Source organism: Cuculus canorus, chromosome 20 (genome assembly GCF_017976375.1).
Source record: "Cuculus canorus isolate bCucCan1 chromosome 20, bCucCan1.pri, whole genome shotgun sequence".
NCBI classification, from domain to species: domain Eukaryota; kingdom Metazoa; phylum Chordata; class Aves; order Cuculiformes; family Cuculidae; genus Cuculus; species Cuculus canorus.
Genome location: NC_071420.1, coordinates 9,011,661 through 9,027,520, shown reverse-complemented (window position 1 = coordinate 9,027,520; position 15,860 = coordinate 9,011,661). Strand labels below are relative to the sequence as shown.

Genomic DNA, 15,860 nt, shown 5'->3' with positions numbered 1-15,860 from the left:
CAGAGGGGCTTTCTTGCAACAGTGAACAAGCTGAAAATTACAAGGTAATGGAAACTCAGCGGGAGGCCCCTGTACCCTGCCATTAGCTAACTCCTACAATGATTGCTGCAGAAATCACTTAGGTTATGTAAGCACTGTACACTGTTTCTGCACTTTGCATCTCTCTCCACCTAAGCACACAGACAATTTAATTAGGCAAGAGGAGATACCTGAGCAACGGGGACTTTGGCTTGCAGATGAAACAGAGCTGCCTCCCTGACTGAACAGCAGCCCTTTGTCCCAACACGACCGTCTGCCTGTCTCTTCTTTGTTGCACATGAACATCGGCCATACAGATCGGTTTATTAAAGTGTTTACCATTTTTAAGCCAATATAGCCCCAACCTCCCCAAACTACGCTACTACCATGACTATGGAGCTCAGGAAAATGAAGAATTAACAGCAGGAGAGTATTAGCCTTGAGTTCCTTAAAAGGCAATTAGCGCCTGTCCTTCATGCTTCTTACCATGCTCTCATCCCATAGAAACACTTGTTATGCCAGTCTTAGATAACAAGTCAGATTCACACAAACGTCCCTGTGCTGTGGCTCTTATTTTACCAGCCAGGAGGTTAATGAGGGTAAGGCACTTTTCCAGTATTAAAAGGGAAGAAGAAAGCAAACCCAGCAGGTGCAATATGGCAGAGCAGAGTGGGAAGCACACTTAGAAGGTAGCACAAGAAAGCAGGCAAGAAGGAAACGCTTCCTCAAAGCAGATACAACACAGAAACAGAGGAAATTCTCTGCTGAGAAGTGGGGAACATGAAGGAGATACAGGGAAGGTCATGTTAAGCTTTCCCCAGGAGCTGGAGAGAGCAGTAGTAATCCGTAATGGAGCGTTACTTCGTATTTAGAAAATTACACCGGTGCAGCGAGTGCACTTGAAATGCTGGGATGAGGCGGCATAGTGCCGGGATTTTGGTTTAGGGGCCTTGATCACAGGCTCTGCACACTCCACAAGGGCCCTCCAAGATACGAGGCAACTGGCAGAACATCATTGTCCCCCAAATATTATGCTCTAAGAACTGCTCTCTCCAATGGTCTTTAATGTTTCTGCATCACATTCACAGTCATGAAACACTGGAACAGGTTGCCCAGAGAGGTGATAGATGCCCCACCCATGAAACTTCCAAGTTCATGTTGGATGGGGTTCTAAGCAACCTGATCTGGTTGAAGATATCCCTGCTCACTGCAGGGGCGTAGAACTGGATGGGCTTCAAGGTTCCTTCCAGCCCAATCCATTCTACAATTCTATGATCACGAAGCCTTCAGCAAGCTGTCCTCAACCCTGAGGGCTAAGGGTTGTTTGGTCTTGGAAAAGCCAAGTGAATCAGATGCCCACGCCAACCTGAATTTCCTGTTTCTTATCCCTCACTGTAAAGTTTAACCCCACAAGACCTTGAGCTCTGTGCTGCTGGCCAGTTCTAGCCCTACCTCAACTGAGTTTTAGAGAGGGAGAAGACAGCTTCTCCTCCAGGGACCACAGCGGCCACAGAGAGAGGTTTTACTCATCATAGCAGAGAAGAGACGCAAGTCACATGAGATGAAACCTGCAGCCCGACTTTTGATCTTAGGTGCTTAAAAGATAGGCATCTAAATCTATACTTAGGTATGAATGTCTCAGAGAAGCATTTTGAGGTGTGACAAGCAGAATGCTTGACTCTGAGGAACTTCAAGCTAGGTACGACACTTCTGAAAGCAGTGATCTTGAATACCCACGTGCAAGTCAAGCCCAACCTTGCCCAATATCCATCATGGCATCTTCTGGAGAGAGGTCAGACTGGGGCTGGTTTAAAGCATGCCTTAATGGAATCTCTTTCACTGGCTCTGTACTTCTTTGGCTCCTTCTCAGCGCTCAAAGAAAGGGCTTGGAGTTATTTCCTTAGAGGTAGTGTCCTGCGTGAAAGCCTCTTTCATGCTATCAGCATACGCTACAACCATCAGCAATGGTTTAAATGCTTGCATTTAAACTCAGCCCTCCCCCCACATCTTCCAATCAATACCATACCAGGATTTCTGAGCTACCTTGGTATTTTCCATTAACTATGACAGAAAATGCCAGATGTATTGCAAATGCCACTGACGCTAGTAGATGACATTTATTCCTGTACCAGGCTTCAAATTCAGTGGGACAGATTGCGTTCTGAGCTGGAGGAGGGATGGATTTTACCCTTTGTGTCTCAGAGATGCTTTCATAGTGGTAACTGTTACATCCCTGGTAAGAAATACGCAGTTATAAAACCTTGTCTCTCACTCTGTTCTAAAATGATTGTTTCTCTAAAATCAATAGGATACTGGATGTCAACAGTTAAATAATCTTGTCTTTCCTCTGTATCCAGAGGACAAAAAGTTTAGAAACATTGGTACTCTCTGTGTGAAAGTGACTCTCAGATCCCAGAACGTGCCTTGGTTTCTATGGGTTTCATTTCAGGAGTTCGTTGAATTTTTAACTCAAATCAATAAAATGCATGGATGCATTTACACACTCATCCAGCTTTCCTGGACATGTTAGGAGATTGCCAAGCTTGCCTGATTCTAATTAAAAACAGACCAGTGGGCAATCAATTAAACTTGTACCAACTTGTAATTACCTTTGCTCTACTGCTCTACAAATAAAGGTGGTAAGAGAGAAAAGGGTTCTGTGAGATTTTTGTGGTACTGTCCTGAAGAACATCAGAGCAAGTCACTTGTGGTAAGTTTTATCATGAGGACTACATTGTTTAAAATCATTGCAATACTATTTTACAGGGCAACAAAACTCGAGACGTGGAAAAGTAAAACCTGTAACATTCTCTATGCATTGCCACTTATCCCACTCCTCCCACTGTCTGAGCAGGTTACTTACATGATGAGTGTTACCTGCTTTTCAATTTGGCTGCTTGTTTACCTGTGCTAGGAGTTTCTACAGCAGATCTCTCATTACGGTTGCTCTTTGGCCATTCAAAGGTGTAGTTTCATCCTCTTCTGCCTTTGTTCTTTCTCCATCGCTATTCAGGCTGTAATAAGGACAAGAAACATGACTAAGTTCTGCAGTTTCATAACCACCCTTTCCTTCTGAACTGATTTTTTATTAAAAGGATTCCTGAAGAACTATCCTGCTGCTGATTGACCAGCATCTCAACTTGCACGGTCTGTGCCTGGTTTAACCCAACAAACAGACTGTTTTCATAGAATGGTTTGGGTTGGAAGTAACCTAAGATCATTCAGTTCCAACCCCCTGCCACGGGCAGGGACACCTCCCACTGGATCAGGGGCTCCAAGCCCCATCCAACCTGGCCTGGAACTTCTCCAGAGATGGGGCAGCCACCACTGCTCTGGGCAACCTGTGCCAGGGCCTCCCCACCCTCACAGCAAAACATTTCTCCCCAAGATCTCATCTCAATTTCCCCTCTTGCAGCTGAAAACCCTTCCCCTTCATTCTACCCCTGCTCTCTGTGATAAAAAGCCTCTCCCCATCTTTCCTGCACACCCTTTTAAATACTGGATGGCTGCCCTAAGGTCTTCCCAAAGCCTTCTCTTCTGCAGGACAAACAACCTTCCCTGTCTTGGCACTTTGTACAGCCAAGGAATACTTGTGGCCTCAGCATAACATTATGGCAAGGCAACGTTTCCTGTGCAACAGAGACCAGACCAGCCGAAGTGTTTCCTTTTCCCTATCACCATATGATTTTAAATACCATAACCCATCCCCAGCAGCAGAAATCGATTGATAACTTCTAATCCAAGTTCTGTCAATTAAAAGACAGCAACTCAATGACAACTCTATGGCACTCCATAACCAAAATGACTCTGCAGCCATTTTTTCCTTTATTGCTCACTTGTGTCATAATAATTATCACACAATTGAAAAATATCCCCAGAAGAGGAACCCCAAAAACCAAGGAGAGGGAGAAAGCAAAACTAGTGAAAGAAGAGACCAGAAACTGCTTACTGTTGTTGGATTTACATGGTTCATCTCTTCTCTGAAACCAAGCACAGTTCAATGCAATGATGAGGCGACTGCTAGATAACTCGGACTAAAGCTGGGATTTCACAGCAATTCACATCTCTATCTTTCATTTATAATGCCAAGACACTCAGCTATTGCCAGACACGAAGTCAACGCTGGGTTTCCAGAGGTAAAAAAACCCACAGTTCTAATCTGTGATTTAATAATTTGAAGTACTGCATTGCCTCTGCTCCCTTGGAGATATCTGATGCACAGAAAAACAAATTACTTACTGTTGACACCAAATTGTTTTGCTGACGATTCTTATTTGTTCTGAATGATCTTCAAGCACTAAAGAGTGTTAAACACACACCACCAGACAGGAAATGGCTGGAATGACAGTTATTTGTCATACATTTCTCACCACTGGATATCCACAGGATGGATGTCAGACCAGAAAAGGAAGAGAATCACTAAATACCTTAGGTTGGGAGGGATCTTTGGAGGTGTTTAGGCCAACCTCCTGCTCAAGGCTGTCCCAACCAGATCAGATTGCCAAAGACTCTATCAGTGTTAAATATCTCCTCTGGTAGAAATTCCATAACCTCTCTCTTCCTCTGCTCATGTCTGATGGCCATCATAATAAAAGTGTTTTCTTTGAAAGGTATATACCAGAGGGTTATATATCTGGAAATGTCTCCTTATTCCTTTTCCAATTCCTTTTGCAATTTCCTGCACTGAACACTGTGTTTGTTGCCTCTTCTAATAGAGGTAAAGCCAGAATCAAGCCTTTGGCAGCGTCAGTATTTTGCACAATATTCTTTAATAACCAGGTCCTGTGCTCATATCCAGAGATGTGTTAACTCTTACCTGGATCTAAGGTCTACCTCTGAAGTTACTAAAGTTAATGAGAGTTTTTGTGTTAGCAGTATCTAACATCCCTTGATGTCAGTGACAATTTGTGAATGCTCAAACAACATCTTTAAATTATTAAATAAGGACTCAAGTGAAATCACAACTAGCTGGGATTTTGCTGAGCTATTGTTCATGCTGCAGTAACTTGCACTGTCAACCAAATTCATGCTTCCACAAAAATAACAAGGTTAGGAAGGATCAGTGAATTTACCAGAATGCCTGAAGCACGTCAGCACAAGAGACATGACAGCAGAAGAACCGCTACCACCAGCTGAAGCACTGAACTCAGTGGTCTGAAAGCAGCTCTGGCTGGTACTTCGCTTATCATTAAGTAGGAAGTCATTTGGTTTCTCTCAATATTTGCTGCCGTAGACCTCAAATATAATTCTTTCTGAACAGGAAAGCACGCCACGGATGAATCAGTTCCATTCGCCAGAAAGGCAAACTGGTCTGCTTCATAATGGATTTTCCACAGACAATTGATTCAAAATTTTCAAACCCTCCTTACAGTAGGATTAGATCTGATTTTTTAGAGTGCCCTACAGTTTGCAAGGTGAGCTCTAAGCTACATTTCTCTTTCACAGATTTCTGCTTAATTGGATGAGGGGGATAGAGTGCAAGGGCAAGCCAACAGAAGGTGTTTTATCTAAACGTGGCCCTAAAGTACCTGTAATGAGAACCTCTCCCTTGTATAAATGAGAGTAGCAATGATTCAATTCCATTTGCCTCTCTTGGCTAGGTGGATAACAGGGAAAACTGATATATTTTATCCTATAGCATTAGTTCAGGGAAATGTGTTTGTTATGAGCTCCATTATAATACACTTAGCACAGTCAAGTGACGACTAGGCATTTACTTAGGTACTAATTCAGCACCAACTGCAGTTAAAAAGCAGCTTTCACATGTCAGTGGAAACTGCATTGGATCTTTACTGGCTGCTACACTTAAAAGTAATCAGTAACAGAGCTGAGGGCATGCGATTGAATATTTTTACATGCAGCTTATTGGCATGAGCAGCATTACTTCTCCCAGTGTATTATTGTTTCCAGTAAGTTTTCTTATTATGATAGGTGGGAAATACCAAACTTCCATGGCTGGCTAGTGAATATGTTTCTTTCTGAAAAGAGTTTAGTTTGGCACTCCAGAACCAGGAGTTCCCAACAGGCACTGGAAACTTTTGCATTCACTTTAGGATGGTCAAGCAGCAGCAGAAACAAACCCTCTGCCCATAGGGCCACTAGCATAGCCGTCCTTACTTTGTGAAGGGGTAAAAAGACTAAAATACCTTGAATATTCTATTTTTTCACAGTCTCGTTGATCACTCATCAATTCTGCTGTCCTCCAGCTGAGAGGAGGTAACATCCCTGCAGGACTGAGCGTCTCCATTGCTGGCATTTCCTGGCTGGATCAGAAAGGAATAACAGTAAGTAGAGATGATGTTTTAGAATGTATTTTAGATCAGTTAACAATGTCTGAGATTCTTGGGTTAAGAAAAAAAAAAAAAGAGTGGGGATTTGGTGCTCGGGAAAGCTGACAACCATGTACAGTAAATACAGACTGCATTACTAAACTATTTATGTTCTGAGTACCACGCATGATTTAAAATGACCAGCATTGAATGGAATTTTCTGCATTCAGAAAATTGCATTTTCTGCGTATAATGAAAATGTCTTTAAAACCGTATTTTAAGCTGGCTGGGAAGCATTGCTATGACCCAAAGAGATGCAGCCAGATCTCTCAGGTAGACCTGTCCAGAACTATTCTACCAGGACCCCATGGAAGGGCTTCATCAACTCCAAACATGGATTTTATTTAAATAGGAACTAGAACTAATAGCTTTTCTTCTTACAATAGTCATGACTGTGCAAATAAGATAAAGGCTCCCAATGTGCTCCTGGGGGATGAATCCTTTCCTTAAGGCCTACCTACACTGCAGACCTCAGCAGCTTGCTGGCATGCAGACAGCAGCACACAGGAACTCTGGAGAGCCAGGAAATCATTACGTGTGCCACTGCCAAGGCCCAGTGTTGTCCCCAACCCCATGGTCTTCGGCTCTCTGCTGCACCCTGGGCTTTCCCCATGCACAGCTCTTCCTCCCCAGCACCGAGGTCTCTCTCGAACCCCCCAGCACACGCTGGGAGAGAGCAGTCTGTCACCCCTTCCAAGGGCTGGACCTGGCCCAGTAGCTCCCTTTCTGAAGGCACATCATTATCATAGAATTACTGAATAGTTTGGGTTAGAAGGGACCTTAAAGATCATCCAGCTCCACCCCCTGCCATAAGCAGGGACACCTCCCACTGGCTCAGGCTGCCCAAGGCCCATCCAACCTGGCCTGGAACACCTCCAGGGATTGGGCAGCCACAACTTCCCTGGGCAGCCTGGGCCAGGGCCTCACCACTCTCACAGTGAAGTTCTTCCTTATATCAAGCCTGAATCTGCCCCTCTCCAGTTTATACCCATTCCCCCTTGTCCTATCACTACAAGCCTCTATGAACAGTCCCCCTCCAGCTTTCTTGTAGGCCCACCACAATCAAATTCCTCTTTTCCTACCTCCCCTTTTTATTCCTCTGTATAACTCCATCCTATTTTCCCCTCAGGAGTTTGACCCACAAATAGGGTCAGAGAGTAAAAAGCAGCAGGGATTTCCACATGGTCTATCTTGCTTTTCCATCTGCAAACGGAGTCAGAGCTTGGTTTGTGAAAGCTGTTCTGGGGTTAACGCAGCCTCTGTCTCCAGGCAAAGCTGTGATAAATTCACCAACAGTCCCACTTGACCTGTCAGCCCAGAGGCAGGAATTCCACTGGCCCTGCCTGATACGAAGGGTGCCCTGTGCCGTGCCACAGGAGGGGTTTCCATTTTGTAGGATAACGGAAGCCGCCAGCAGCTCTGCTTGGGTTTTCCACAACCTTTTTTCATCTGAACATCCTGCAGCACTCTGCAAAGTGTGATCATCTGCGGCCTCACTACAGGTGGAAGGCGAAGGGTTTGCCTGTGCTCACCCTGAGGGAGGCTGTGGGAATGGGCAGGGGGGACGGTGCATCCTCCTGTCCCCGATACGAGGCCGCAGCACGTGATCTCGCATTTCCAAGCCCACGAGGAACCATTCCCCATTGCACCAGCATCAGCGCTGCACGGACAGCTGCTCAGACAGTTCCACAAGTCCAGTCACGACACTAAAGACACCAATTCCCACCCACTGCGTTCACGCTCCTTCTTCCTAAAGCACAAACCGCAGCAGCCAGTCAATCTGACAGCAGCATCTGAGACTGAAACAATCAGCTCAGGACAAAGGCAAAGATAATTGCTATTGTCTCGCCTATCGTCATAACAGTGCTGGGAAGAAACAGGCTCACACTGCCTCTCCTCACGACATAAGACTGGGCTGTTTGTTTTGATTCACAGTGACACTATTAATTTATTTTGAATTAATAGATGGGCCAGTCGATAGAAAGGTTACTCCTTACGGCAGGCACGCAGGACACCCAGCTGACAAAGTGTTTTTCACATCAGAACGGCAAGGTTTATAATAGAGTATAAACGTCTTTAATCACCCAGGCTAAACAGCACTAAGCGTAAGTTCAAGGTGACTCCAACGGCTCCAATTCAAAATCTGCATTTCCATCTTCCTTAGATTAATTCATATTTTAATTGCTCATATCACTGATTGAAGTGCAAGCGAAGGGAGCACTTTCCTTCCTTTGATCTCCTGCTTTCACTATGCACAGGCAAGGTTGGACGTTGGGCAAACCTACAAAATTGCTCTGCTCCAGGGGATAACACACGGCACGAGTGCGGAATGGCTGAAATCACACAGCGCGAGCGGTAGAAAGGCCTGTGGACAGGCTGCCTCGTGTTTCCAGTGTTATTCCATAGGTTTAATTCCTTACACCACTACAAAACCAAGACAGACCTCATCATTTTTATCAGAAGGATACTTTTCAGTCCTTGAAAGCTTGAAAATTTCCACTGCAGAGTCAGAGCTCTGCACACGGTCTGTAACACGACCTGCCCTCCCTCCCCATGCAATGGGTGGCCATGGCCCTGCGTCTCCCATGCTTCACGTGGAACGAAACCAACTAACAAAATACCTCTTCATACACAAAGACCAGACGATAATCTGCTTCTTTGCAAAGGGGACAAACAAGAATGGCTGCAATAAATGTAGGTAACATCACAAGTAGGCTGGAGAAGGGACGATGGGACCCTTTGTTCTTGCCACAGCACTCCAGTGAGGAGCCTTCAAAGAAGCTGAAAGCAGAAAAATTCAAAGCCAGCAAAAAGAAATATTTTTATACTGTGATTAGCCTACAGCACTCATTGCCATGGGATGTTTCTGAAGGAAGAGCAAAAAAGATTTGAAAAGGCATTGGAAATACAGATGCCTATCATGGCTGTCTAAAGTTGACGGCTGTCAAAATGGGGGAAGAGAACTATTGTTTCTTTCAGTGTAGGCTCCTCTGAGGCATTTGTTCCTCATCCATCTGTCAGGGGTTTCAGCACTCAGAGTTTCAGGTATCTGCTTCTGATGCAGAAAATGAGAGAAGACCCTGAGCTACAGCTGCTGGTGGTGCACCTGGCCAAGACGGTCCTCGAGTGCTGATGTGCACTGATGTCGGCACCAGCCTATGCTGCTTAGCACAACTACCAGCTGTACCATCAATATATTTAAAAAAAAAAAAACAAACAACAAGCAAACAGCATTGCATTCTTCACTCAGAAAAGCTAAGTACAACTTTTTCCCCTTTTTTCTTTCTGGTTGCCCAGGCCATGGAGCATCTCTGAGGGGCTTTCGTTGAGGACATGAATAAACCCCTTGACACGTAAATCCTGAAAACTTCTGCAAAATGTATTCATGGTTCAAAACTCAATGTTTGCATGTTAAAAGAGGAGGTTTTGCACAAAACACCACTTGCACTAACTATTTTTGCACAGTTCAAAGCCACAGTGATAGTGTGCATACACACAACAGCACTCTCTCAGGCTCTGGTCATGGAGACTGCAGTGGGGCCACAGTCTGTCCCTGCACTGGAGGTGATTCTTTCGGAAAGGAGAGAGGAGCTGCTGATACACCTGGGAATCACCTGTGCCAACAGCTCCCATCCTCCTTTCAGATAGGATGAAGGTCTTTCACACCAGCCTGTCACCTTCTTCCCTGCCAGACCAGTTTGCCCAACTTTAGATTTGCAATTCCTTCTTTAATTTGATTAGTGACAGCTGCTATTATCTGAGGAAATCTAAATTGTTTCTTCTTGTGCTAATGAATCACTGTACTATGCGTGTGGGGATTAGAGAACAAGATGGATTTATTAATACACTTCTAATTAAAGGGACAGTTTCACTGTTCCAGAGGCTTTTGGTGAAGGGGTTGTAGCAGGTTTTGGAGGTGGAGAAGAGAGACATGCGTTGTCACTTCTAATTACAAGCCACACTTGTACCTATATATCTTCTCAGACTGCAACTAGTGAGTAGAGATACTAATTTATGCGCATGGAGCAGGGCAGCCGTATCAATGGGGAGGTCACATCAAACTCTTGTCTGCGGGAACCCGTGCAGGTCCAGCACGGTGCTGCTGAGGCTGCACCACCTGTTCTAGCAGCCATAATGATTTTTAAACCACCAACTGCCTGGAGGTAGGAGGATGTACCAGGGAAAGGGTCATCCTAAATTGACTCTCTCCTACACTCCTTCTTAAGCATCCTCTATTATCTATCAGATAATAAATCACAGCTACCTGTCTGATTAGACTGTGGGTCTGACTGAGGCTAACCACTCATCTCAGACTTTTAAGTTACAGTTGTTCAGGCCTCTAACATGAGAGGCTTTAATGATTTTGTTTTCAAGGTAACTGGGTGGCTAGAAAAAAAAAATAAAAAAAAAAATCACCAGACAGTTTGTAAAACGCTAGTGAAGGATTTTGTAAACTAAGCCTAATTACAGCAACAACAGACCTGTTTGCAAGCAGACGTGATCTGAATACCGATGCCCCAAAGAGTTACTCTCATTTGGTCTCCTTAGTAGAATGCAAACTCAAAAAAACACGCTGGCATTTATTCTTATCTCATACCTAATGCCAGGATCTCAAAGAGATGGCTGTCATCCTCCCTTTGCAAGGGAGCGACATGTCTCATCCTCTACAGCAGAGAAATGGGGCTGGTCTGGAATGACATTGCACTGCCTTCATCCACCACAGTCCAAGCCAGCAACCTGAAATCGCTTTGATAGACTTTCTTTTCTCCCTGTGCTGTATAAGCATACTCATTTCTTACTCCTCAAAGCAGGACATATTTTAGGAGAGGAGAATATCTGAGCTGGTGTGGCTATTCTTACACAATGAATTTTATGTGGAGAATCTTAACTTCTCCATGGGACAAGACAATAAGGAAGTCTAAGAGAAAGAATTGAGGAATATCTTTCTACTTGGACCCACCTTTTGTTCTAATTCTTTTGGCCCTGAATTACCTAAATATCAATGCAGTGTCAGTCAGATTAAGATAGAGCATGTGGCGAATAAAGCACATTCAGAAGATGAAGTGCTCAGCTTTCTAAGATGTCCAGTACAGCCTTAACTGTTCAGAAGAACAATATTCAAGCTTAAGGCAATACTGTTTGCGTGGCGAGGCTTAGCTGGCTGACTGCCGTGAATGTAAATACTAGTTCTAGTCCTCTGACCCACACAAGTCACCAGAAGTCTCTTCACGGACTTCATCTGTGGCTTTGGATCAGACCCTGATTCCCAGCAGATGTAAATCCCTGCATCTCCACTGCAGACAACAGAACTGTGCCAGGTTAGGTCAGGTGATGCTCATGCCCTTTCTCTCCATAGTAATTCAACATGCATAATTACTGCAAAAGAATTCTGCTGACAACAGTCTTCTCTTCTCAAATGAACTATTTTCATTGTGTTCCCAGGTTCTACATCTTCTCCAACAACGCCGTACTGTAGGTGGATTATCCATCACCATAAAATCATTCATTCTTTCAGACAGAGTTAATTTTAATGAGGCTGGCATGGACTAACAAGCCATTGATTCCCGTTTACGGATACAGTAAACAATTCTTGATGCCTTTCAATCTCTACACTTGAGAGTGCTAAATAGATTTAGCCAACGCTACACGCTGAACACCCACTCACCTTATCACTGGGGTATATCCAAACAGTTCCTACAAGGTTATCACTGTGCTTTACTGCAGAGGAAGAGAAACTAAGAGCATATCGGCATGAACAGACCCGCAGGATAACTTGATTTCCTGTAGTCATTTCAAATAAATGAACAAGGTTCAGGTCTCAGTTATCACTTTGTAAAGCTAACTCATAGCTCCAGGAAAAGCCTAAAGAAGCAGAAATGCTTTTCATTGTAGATTCTCCCTTTCACTGGAGGTTAAAAGATTAGGGGTACTCAGGCTGCTGTTATAATGGAGGAAGAGACAGTCCTCGGTTTGATCCCAGCTAATTCTGCTGTTGGGGAGCTCACTGCTGTGCTCAGTAGTAGCTCACATCGACAGCAACAGAGCCAGATAGGGAATTCCAACCCCAAAACTGCTATACAAAACATAAAAAGAAAGAAAACCTTCAAACACTTCTGAGCCACCTGGCCCAAACCACTGTACTCCATGCTCCTTTCATTTAGATGCCTGAACATATCATAGGTTGAGTCACACCGGCTAAGTCTCTACCCAGATTTGATATATAAACTACACATTATTCAGCATGTGAAAAGCACAGGTCCCAGGATCAGAACCTGAGATTCAAAGCATGTGTGTCCAGTCAGTCCTGTATTACAGGGCCAGAAGGGTCTTCAAGACAACATATAACGTATCCCCTTATTTATTTGCCTATATTCAAGTGTTCTGTTTCAGAGATGCTCGCTTGGCCAAGCTGTGGGGCCTCCCAATGCTGTCTTTTCCATACATTTCATGAGAAGGTTTTCATAGCAGGCCATCTGAATCTCCTTGTCTGTAGTAAAAAGCCTAAACGTTCTTGTTTTATCTACCGCAGATAACAAGGACAAATTACTCTCTTCCCCTAAGTGTTTTAAAGACGTCTCCTCTCCCCTCAGCCCTGCTCCGTTTAAATTACATGCTCTTCCACAGGTTTCTTATGCTTCTCCTTTCCATTGGTAATGGTGGGACAACAGCACTCTGCCTCCCTTCCTTAGGGGGACAAACACATTTAGAAGATTACGAGTTTCAGACACTACTGTAGGCAGTGTGAGTTTTTTCAAGGTATTTTGAAGTGATGGATAACATTGTCAACTGTAAATTTAGCTCGAACACTGGAAAAACAGAGCATTTCCCTCACAACAAATTCAAGTTGACTTACCATTTTACATTACAGAAAGCCACCTTGCCACATGCTAACTACTACAGTGTTCAAGCACCTTCAGATAAAGCTGGATTATGAAACTAAGTAATAGGAAAGGTGAGGCACTCACACAGGTTGCCCAGAGAAAAGTTATAGATGCCCCATTCCTGAAGGAGCTCAAGGCCAGGTTGGATGAGGCTTTCAGCAACCTGATCCAGTGGAAGGTGTCCCTGCCCATGGCAGGGGGGTTGGAACTGGATGAGCTTTAAGGCCCCCTCCAACCCAAACCATTCTATATGCTACTTTCTACTGGTTCTTGGCTACTACATTGACAGAATTGATCAACAATCATGTCTGGATCCAGGAGGCATCAACTGGCCTCAAGCTGCGCCAGGGCAAGATCATCAGGAGAAAGTTCTTCACTGAAAGGGTTCTCCTCAGGCACTGGCAGAGGCTGCCCAGGGAGATGGTGGAGTCATCATCCCTGGAGGTGTTTAAAAGATGGGTAGATGAAGTGCTTAGGGATAGGGTTTAGTAGTAGACAGCTACAGTTTGACTTAATGATCTCAAAGGTCTTTTCCAACCAAGCTGGATGCAGAGTAACCACCAACATGAAAGGGGGCCTGAGGGGATTCCCGCTGCATGGGCAGCACAGCACACGTGCTGGATTTGGCCCAGGTGACAGAAAGGTTACAGCCCCTGCCTTCTATCAACAAATGCACAACTCTGACACACAATACAAACAACAATTTCTCCTTTGCCTAATTAAGAGATGTTAACGGGGCGTGCACAGGAGAGACCTGCCAGGGCAATATCCTGCAGCATCAAATAAGCTCCTTAATCAGTATAAAATTCTATTCTAAAATGAAGGAAAACAAGATGAGAAATAGACTTCTTCACATCCAGGACTCCAATAAACCGACAGTGTAGGATATATCACTATCAGAGGGTATGAAGAGGGAAAAAGAAGCTAAACCTTGGTATTATTTCATGCAAAATGTAAAAACATTTAAAGTGACACCTTCATGAAGAAAGCTTTTAAATTATTCACAGTCAATGCAATACAATCCACAGCTAATTACAGTCTATACATGCAAATGAAAGTAATGATAATCATAATTACTTTGCACTTATATACTGTAGCAATTTTCATCTGAAGACCTCAAAGTCTTTATAAACATTAATTAATCCTCCCATCACCCTGGTGCACTAGGTAACTGTTACCATAATTCTCATTTTAGAAACAGGTAAACTGGGGTTCAAAGAGGCTAAGTGAGTTGCTCATTTCTCCCATTTTTGGTGCCACAGGTGGGATGGATGGTGATGTTTCTTTGGATGGTAATGATTACACACCGCTGCCTGGTGTTGGAGCCAAGGGAACAGAGTGCTGTTTATTGTCATGGGGGCGGTCTTGAGCTTAGGAAAAAAAAGAGTTTGACAAAAAGACTTCACTTACACTACAGGGACAGCACTATATTTATAGCACATCACACTGCTGTAGTTTCACTGCTGAGACCCATACATTGGCCTTAAAAGCACTGACACCGATTTTAAGGTTTGATTTTGCATTCTGTAGAGTTGTTTTATTTGTCCTTTTGTTTTGTTTCTTCAATGAAAATTTCATCATAAAACTCTGACCAGGAGACAGGTTGGCAGAGAAAACACCAAATCCTAGAATTACTGCTGTCACTAGCTTTGGGTATATCTCATAAAAACCTTTTATTTGGGACTTTAAAAGTGCAAAGCAAGAGGCTACAGTGCATTGCTCAAAAACAGGGCTGAATTTACAAAAGTTTTTAGTGCCTGGGCTCAGATGAAGCTGACCAAGTCAGCCCCATGCCTCCTGGTTTGTGTACATAGGCTCCAGGCTCTCAAGATAGCTTCACCACCAGGGAACGCTAAGCACAGAAGTTACGGCATCTGGCAAGCAGACACCTATGGGCTTCACAAGTTAGGTATCTATCTCCTACTGACATCCCATTAAACTCAGACTCTGGAGGAAGAAACATTTATGCTGCGCTTCTGCAGCACCTGCTGTAGGGCAGCAGTAAGGCAACCTGATAGGTGCTACCACAATAAAAGTAATTGGTCTAATACAGCGCAGCCCCCTCAGGACAGGTTGTTGGTTCCTTCTTGAGCTAACGATCCGAGTGGCAGGATGCCAAAGATGAATGGGCTTGAGAAATCCCCTTAGCAGAATATCTGACAGTCCAAAAGACAATAGAGCGTAACTTCAAACTCCTCTCCCTCGTAATTACTACTCTGGATTTGCACCCCATGACTCAGAAAATGCACTAAGATTTTGTCCTTACTCACACTTCTAACGGCCATTGTGTGTTAATCATTGTCTGGTACCATAAAACACAACAGTCATCAATATCAAGCCTGCCAACTTAACAGACTCTTGTAATGGGTATATTTCTATAGACCTACACAATAAGACTAATTGCATGGGCTTGCTGTAAAAGCCAGAGGTCGTTTGATTACTAGCTGTTTTGTACCATGAAAGTGCACATTAATTATTTAAAAGATGGACTTATAATTATTGTAGGCTCTAAGTAATTACCTATAATTTTGGCAAGTGTTAGAAAAACTGATAGTCTAGCAAATTCAGGTTTTAGTCATTAGTAAGCTCATAATTACATTTAAATTGCAAAATGAGAATTATGCAATTTATC

The 15,860-nt window shown here is 43.8% G+C and overlaps 1 long non-coding RNA gene across 1 annotated transcript in view; it reads right to left on the bottom strand.

The window, feature by feature from the left end:
* Positions 1 to 15,860, bottom strand: part of LOC128854174 (uncharacterized) — a 186,647-nt gene that overhangs the window by 134,181 nt on the left and 36,606 nt on the right. The window contains exon 2 of the long non-coding RNA XR_008453129.1: positions 2,924 to 3,032. This is a non-coding gene — a long non-coding RNA (uncharacterized LOC128854174). The remainder of the gene's footprint in view (positions 1 to 2,923; positions 3,033 to 15,860) is intronic.